Raw genomic sequence first — 7,958 nt, 5'->3', positions numbered from 1 at the left:
CAGTACAACCGTTGCTTGTTACTCGGCGTTTGATTTGATTTAGCTGTTGGAGCGGCATGACGGAAATCGCGACAGGGTTGATGATTCATACAACACTGCGTGCAATAACAGGGCAAACGATGACAATTTAGAGGTCTTACACTAGACATCCCACACATGCTCTACAGACTCCTCCTCATCATCAGATTCAACATCCTCTGCGTCGTCAGCGTCAGAAGTGCACAGCTTGTTGATCCACTCAGCCTCAGATGCCTCTAGCATCGCAACTGTCTTCTCACCGATGCGAGCAGCAATGCGCGAGTTGGCATAGCAGAAAAGCATTTTCTCCAGCTTCTCAGTACCGAGCAGGGTGCGCTTGTTGCCCATGATATGCTTTTAACGCCTTTGCATATGTTGTTCAGCCAATGTCGGGACGTCCAACACATTTCAAATTACGATTTGAATATTTCGCGCCATATGCCAGACGCTCGCGCGGAAAGGGCAGTTTGCGGGTGCACCCGCGCGGGTGCGAAGCTCGCGGGTTACCCGCGACGGGTATATTTTCGGCTCGCGGATACCCGGCCAACAACATAGGACGTGCCCCTCGTCCAACTAGCGATTGACAACAAAGACGCTGATACGCCTGCCAATCGGCCAGCATGTAACGAGCGAGTGAATGCGCAGTCGTATAGTGTCGCGCTACGTAGTGGCCGACTCCGGAGGAGCGTCTGGATAGCGTGTACTTCGACACGCAACGTCATTGTCAATGACATCAAACCCTTCTTACTTTTGCGTGAGGTACTTTTGCGTGAGCGCGGTATGCGCAGTTCTGAATACTGCAAGTGAGCGAAGATGGGCGCGCACCACCAGATCTGTGATCTTGTGAGTTTTTGTGACCGTGGCGATGAGAAATCCCGCCATGTTGGTGGTCACGCAGACAAGGCCGCTCAGTGCTAAAGAATAGCCTGCACATACTCACTCACGTTCACGACGAGCCGACACACTAGCGGCAGAGCGGTTACAACGCAGGTCCAGACGTGCGGAATTTTAACGGGGGACAATTTGTCCCGTATTGTCCAACGTGGGCGCCTGGCGCTGGAGCTAGTCGCGATGTGTTATCAAACGCAGCATCGTTGAAACAGACGCGTCTCAGATATGTCAGTGCCAAGGGAAAGCGCAAAGAAAGCCTGCACGGCAAAATCCATCAGATGACGTACCCACTGAGCCTGCGCTGAGTCCGAACAGCATTTTCGGGAAAATGCGCGTTGACGGCGTCACACGGGAGCAAAATCCACTCGATATCGAATGTACAGCGTTACCTCTCTGTACACAAAAAGCTGTTAGTTCTGTGAGTGCACGACGTGGTAGACAACATCCGAAGCAGCGATTGACAAGCTTTGGCGAGCGTCTGATAGCGATTCCGCACCAAAGGCGTTGCTAATTTGAAGTTCAGATTACGGATGGCTTGGCTTCGAGCTAACACACTGCGGAGCATGCTGTCTGCACATAGCACTTTTCTTCCGAGCCACACGTTGGTGGTGCATAAATGTCCTCACCCTCAAAATCGGAATGCGCTATTTTAATAGTCAGCGTACGATACATTCGATGCACAGACGCCGGTGTCAAGAAATTGTGACATTTGGGAAAGACCAGTGTCTCTCGCAGAGCCTGGCACCTGCACCCTATCACCTGTCTATCTGATAGACGGGAGGGTGGCCGTAGGTGTTTTCGAAAAGTTTAGAGGCTCTCAGAACGACGACATGTGTTCGCGCACGAACGAGCAAGTGATAGGCGATACTCTCGTAAGCTGCATGTTGGCACCCTCCGTGGCGCATTCCCAGCCAACAAGCAACCCAGCAGAAAGCCCAAGCCAGTTCATGTCATTTAAGCGCGCGCATGTCTTCTTCAACACGTATTGTGTGAGATTGTATGGCATTGCTTGGTAGGAAACATGTTTAAGCTTCCGAATTGCCGTCCAGCAAGCTCGCATGTGGCATACCCTGGCGGAGTTCTCGGCGACGTAAAGCGAAGATCTATTTGCGTATGGCGCGGTACGACATCGCGTCGCGTTTAATTGATTATCTTTATTCGTGCCTGTGTCCTCGCCTGTGCCATGGCCTTCCACTTGATGCCCGTACGGTTCTGTGATGTAGGTTAGCAGCAAAGTATCGACCGCGCGATACTGCGCGATTGTCACATGGACACCATTGCGAAGTTGCGAGGCACTTCCACTTACGCTGTCAAATTTTAGCGGTCAGCAGTGCTTAAATCCTCGCAGCGCGGTGTTCAGGCGCTGAAATGAATTTTGGTTCCCAGCACAGCCGTCCTGCGAGCGTGGGGGTGAATACACGTTCACGCGAGAGCTGACCGGTCATGTTCTAACGTGCGTACAAGCTGTAGTGATCGCCTGCGTCGTGATGCAAATGTGCATCACAACTCTGCGGGCTTCGCCAAGCTGCCCGTACAATGCGGTTCCTGAATGAAAGGTTGCCGTGTGCCCGGGATGGTATCGTACTGGCCGGTTGTGAAGAGCTGTGTCGCCTATGGTCTAATGGAATCTCTTTCACAGCAGGGTCCCAACATGCCAGGCAGGTCACAGCAGCAGCAGCCGAGGCGCCGGACGTAGTTGACGCGACGACGTCAGGAAGGAAGGGGGGAAGTCCTTCACCGTCGCCAGGACCATCATCGATCAAGCGCATAGTGCGGATAATCGAGAAACGGTTGTCAAACCTGCAGCTGGCCATCGCAGAGTTGGCCATACTGGCTTTCTTGTCAGGTGTAGGGACTGTCATCGACCAAGACCAGGTACGCGTCTCCAGGAGAATGCCGTCCGACGAGGAGACGGTAGAACATGGATACAATCACACCCTCCCCTCTTTCTATTCTAAACGATTGCCACACGTTTTCTCAATGCTCGTCAAAGAACATAGCATAAAACACGATTTTGAATCGTTCATGACGCACATGCACCAGAAAACAAAACAGAATCAGTTGGGATTCACGCCATGGCCCATTTGGCGACGCAAACGCCGCCCGGTTGAGCCTGCCCAGAGGGCTTTGGAACGATGTCGACAACGGGCGAGTTGATGCGCGTAATGCCTGGCAACTGCGTGTGATCTTTTAAGTTGGCTTTTTAATGCTGTTGAAAAGATGCAGCGTCTCTCTAACGCCTATCAAAAGCCACAAGATTAGGGTTGGCTCAAAGACACTGAAGCATGCATGCATATGCACCTCACGATCAGCATACCGTGCGTGCCTTGCACAGTGCAAACACGGCAGCCGTGCACAAAGATGAGATCTCATGATCTGAGTACCGCATCCTTCCGCTTGCATTCAATCAAGCAGCAAACCCTTCGACCAGAGACAGCAAACATGGCATCAGCAAATCCCTCCCCCTGACTCCATTGTCCCATATGCAGTCCGAGGAATGGTACATTCAAAACTTCCCAGTTGGCCCAGACAAAGTTCTCGGCTTCCTAGACTACCACACGCTCTTCTTCCTGCAGCTCGATAAGATCTACACCGCCCCCTACTTCCTCGGCATGGCCGCACTGCTGGCCGCATCCCTCGTGGCCTGTTCCAAGACTCAGCAGCTGCCCCTAGTCAAGATCGCTCGCCGTTGGAAGTTCGCGCGAAGCCCGACAGAAGTTTTCCGGAAGGGCAATGGGGAGACCCTCCCCAATGCGGATCTGAGGGACCTTGGGGTGGCCCTTAGGGGGCAGGGCTATCAAGTGTTTCTCCGTGATGGCGCGATGTACGCTTTCAAAGGGTTGGCAGGGCGATTGGCGCCGATCGGCGTGCATGTTTCGCTGCTCGCCATCATTCTCGGGGCTACGATTGGGGGCATTGCTGGCTTGGATGGTGTCGTCATGGTGCCGCAGGTAACGCTTTCTTGCCTCTCTGTCCTTTGGCGCGCCATGTGTGCCGCAACAACACCAACGAACGGGCGGTCACGTCACGCTTTTGCACTCCCCGCCAAGTTGACATAGAGAAACTCTGTTGAATTTTCAGGTACTTATGTTGGGAAATACCCAAAAATGATCTCAATCTCTCGAAAAGCTCGCCCGTTTGTTATTGTTACGGTACTGCGGCAGGCACGGTGCCATCTGCACTCCTGCTTGTGTTTGTTGTTGGCAAATATTGGTGGCATTCTCGGCATGCACGTTCCCAAGCGGCACATGGTGGTGCCAATGGCTACCATACTGCCGCTAAATATTCAATCGAAATCGCAAAACAATGGCCGTTTTAAAATTTTTCATCCTGAATCTCCAGAAAGCTTTGGTCAAAAAATGGTGATTTTTACTATCTAGTTTTGCGGCTATCATAATAATAATCCCGATTTATTGTACCTACGGTTGAATGGTTTGCGGGATTCGGACAAAGTTTGAATATTAGCGTGACAGAATAGTTAGCGGGGATACGGTACGTGGATGCGACAATTCAAAGCATCATCATTCTGGAACTTCATGTTCCCTTACACGAGGCGATTGCGAGCCAGTATAACGACAACTTCTAGAGCCTCTGCGAAACAGGACGGGCGAAAGGAAGCGTTTGCGGGCCTAGATCGCGGTCTCATTCGCTTCTGGAGAAGGCCATTCTATCATGGCTTCACATGACGACAAAGCGAATCACACGCAAGCGCCTGGAAGTTCCCTAAGAGAAGGACCTTTGGGCGCTTGCGTGCGATTCGCGGTTTCCGATTCATTGGCATGTGATTTGTTGCTTCGGGGACCTCGCACCACGGACGCTTGTGGCTTGCTGCTGACTGTTGTCGCCGTGTTGATCTCCAACTGAAGAGCTCACTCCCGATTGCTCTGGCACACCTTATTGTGATCCTCAATCTCGGACCTCTGTCTTGAGGCTTGTCTTAAACCTCGAATCCATGCTCCGCTGGAATGTATTTAGACATGAACCTGTCCCCAAGAAGAGCTTTGCGCTGCCAAGGATTCAGAATGATATACCCTTGCGTGGTGTGGGCATGGCCATAATGGTGAAAGGGCTCCCGACGTAGATTTCCATGTTAATTAAGGTACAATAGGTACGTTCACATTTGGTATTGGATATCGGGGAGCTGCCCGCATCCATGCGGGTGTGTTGCTGCTGTAAAACTTAGTATTTCCTCGTTGACATATACATGCATGGCTACGCAGGGAGCTTCGTTCCTTGTGGCAGATGTCATGAAGAGCCGCCTTCCCATCATTCCGCTTCCAGACGGAGCAGGGCAGGTGGTTTCGGTGGACAGGTTCTCCATCGACTATCTCAGTGATGGCTCTGTCTCCCAGTACCGCTCGGTGCTGAGTCGCCGCGACCTTGACGGCAACAACCCCGCCTCGAAGGAGATCTACGTCAACGAGCCGATGCGCTTTGGCGGGATCACGATCTATCAGGTACGCTGCAGTGTCCCGCACACCGCCCAGATGAAGTCCCGTACAACTAGGGCTGTACGAACAACGTATTCTGGCTTCACATTTTTTGGATCCGCACCTACACAATTTGACATAGAAAATCAGCAGTTTCGGTACCAGACATACTCTTCTGTACAGCTTTACCTACAACCTTGGCGCGCTTGTGTGTGGCATGGCTGTTGGGTCCTTGGCTGTTGCGTGCTTAGGTGTCAGGCATAGTGGCAGTGAAGTTCCCTCGTGGTCTCAACTTCAGGCGCCTGGTGAGGGCTTGCAAGATGCCAGGTTGCTGCGCTGTTACGCTGTTGCGTGCCCTTATGAAGGGCCATCTGCTCAGCCTGCTCATAGTTGCATTTGGAAATGTCGAAGCAGCAGAGGGAGATGGGTGCAAAATTCAAGTTGGGAGTGGCAAATTTTGAATTTGACTTGCAAGTTTCAAATTGGAGATGGATGTGATTTCCCGATCGAGGTGCTTTAGAGGTCCTATGTTATCTCAGTAAGATGATATTGTATCGTTTTATATCACTCCTGCAACAACATGGACATTGGCTACTCTAAAGAACAGTTGGACGTTCACAATTCCGAGCACTTCTTGGGAATCAATGACACCATGACTACTGCCTGAGCCAAAAGTGCCAGACTTGACGTACCAAGGCTGGCCTGACATACCAGAAGGGCACAGAATTGTGCACATCGAGTGAGAAGACCCCTTTTCACTCACTGGAGCATGCACCCTCAACGGCCACTAGGCTTTAGGCTGTCTACCAAAACGAAGAAACTTGTGCAGACACATCGACTGTACCTGTCTCGTGTACCTGTCTTTACCTTTATTCCATCAAGTGACGATTGCGACACTGGCACCTCTCTTGCACCTGTCTCTTGTCATCACGTTTCTTACCCAAACCTCCCTGGTGGCCTTTCCGGTTCCAGCATGTACCATGCCGTTTGTTTTGTTGCAAGTCCAGATGCAAGCAGCTCCTTTCTTTCTCAAAGCACCTCATGCGTACATTGCGTGGTATACAGACTGACTGGGGCATGGCTGCGATGACTCTGCGCTCACCAGACAGCCCTCTGAGCCCCGAGAATGGAGCTCCCTATAACGTAGCCCTGGTGGAGCTCAGCAAGGTCCTGGGCATGAATGCCAAGTCTAAGCTGTATGGCACCTTTGTGCCTGTCGAACAGCCCGATGGTGTCAAGCAACCCCGAGGCATCACTGGTGAGTTTCACAACACTTTTGCACCCGCTACGAAGTTTGCATGTGCGATTTGGATGAATGCTTGACGAGGACAGATGAGTGACGATGATGATGTATCTTTTACAGCAATATCGCATCCACCTTGACATTGGCAAATCAAGAACCACTTGGGAATCCGATACGACGTATATGGGCAGTAGGTGCGTGAGACAGCGGTATTCTTTGTCAGAATGGGGTTCGACTGCTATTTCTGCCTCCAAAATCATGCTTTCTATGGCATGGGCATTGCGATCTGCAAGTTGCAGGGTCTGGCGAATTGCTGGCATGAGAAGGGAGGAGTAGTTGCCAAGTAGTAATAGGGGTTGTGTACGCTGCTGGGCAGGGCATGAAGCATGCGTTCCACGAAAGACGGTGTGTGCAGCGTTGACACATGCTATAGCGCAGGTGATCTTGTACCTGTGGAGCAGATGGTTAGCAGTGAGTTGGAAATGCTGGCAACCTTTTCTCCATTCATAGCCTAGTCTGAAGAAGGCTCCTATAGATCTGGAACAGATGTACCGATAAATGTTCAGGTGGTTCATAAGTCTGGAGCAGGAGGATCCGTTCATCCGAAATGTGTCATCTGAAACGAACCAGCAATTCCAACAGGTGGGTGTGTGCAGTGCTGGCGCGCGATCTGGAACAAGTGGTATTTTACGACAGCAAGGGCGCCTTTGTGGGCGTGAGGCGACCAGGCTCTGGCAAACCCATCAATGTGGAGGGCCTGGATTTCATCGTAGACGAGGTCATAGGAAGTACGGGGCTCCAGCTAAAGTCCGATCCAGGTGTACCGCTGGTGTACACAGGGTTTGCCTTCCTCATGATCACCTCGATTGTAAGCTACCTCTCGCACTCGCAAGTGTGGGCGCTGCAAGAGGGCAGCGATCTGCACGTTGGTGGCCGCACCAACCGCGCCCTTGTCGCGTTCAAGGGAGAGTACGGTCAGATCCTCGACAGCATTCCGGAACGTGGGGCGTGATGCTGCGCAAGAATCTGCAGCACTGCTAAGTTACAGTAACGCTTCATGGGCTTTCTGCTTGATCACCGGCGATCTTGAAGCAAGGTTATGGAGACCTCATAGCCTCCCTCACAGGGAGGCTATGACATCTCCATTCATAGCCTCCCTGGGCTGTGTATCTCAACTTTCTGCACGGTACCCTGATGCATGAGGGGGCCTTCAGACCAATGCGTGCCCTGCCCTTCGGACATGCTCGCTAGAGGCGTCGAAGGCGAGGTTGTGAGATGGCGTTGACCTGTCAATTGTGCCCCCCATTGCCAGGTCTCATCACCGTACTTGCCGCGACGGCAGCACCGACGCCGGAGTCCCAGACATCGGCATCGGT

The sequence above is a fragment of the Nuphar pumila genome, unplaced genomic scaffold, assembly GCF_984573655.1.
Source record: "Nuphar pumila unplaced genomic scaffold, dmNupPumi1.hap1.1 HAP1_SCAFFOLD_1425, whole genome shotgun sequence".
Taxonomy (NCBI): Eukaryota; Viridiplantae; Streptophyta; class Magnoliopsida; order Nymphaeales; family Nymphaeaceae; genus Nuphar; species Nuphar pumila.
This window is presented reverse-complemented; position numbering follows the sequence as displayed.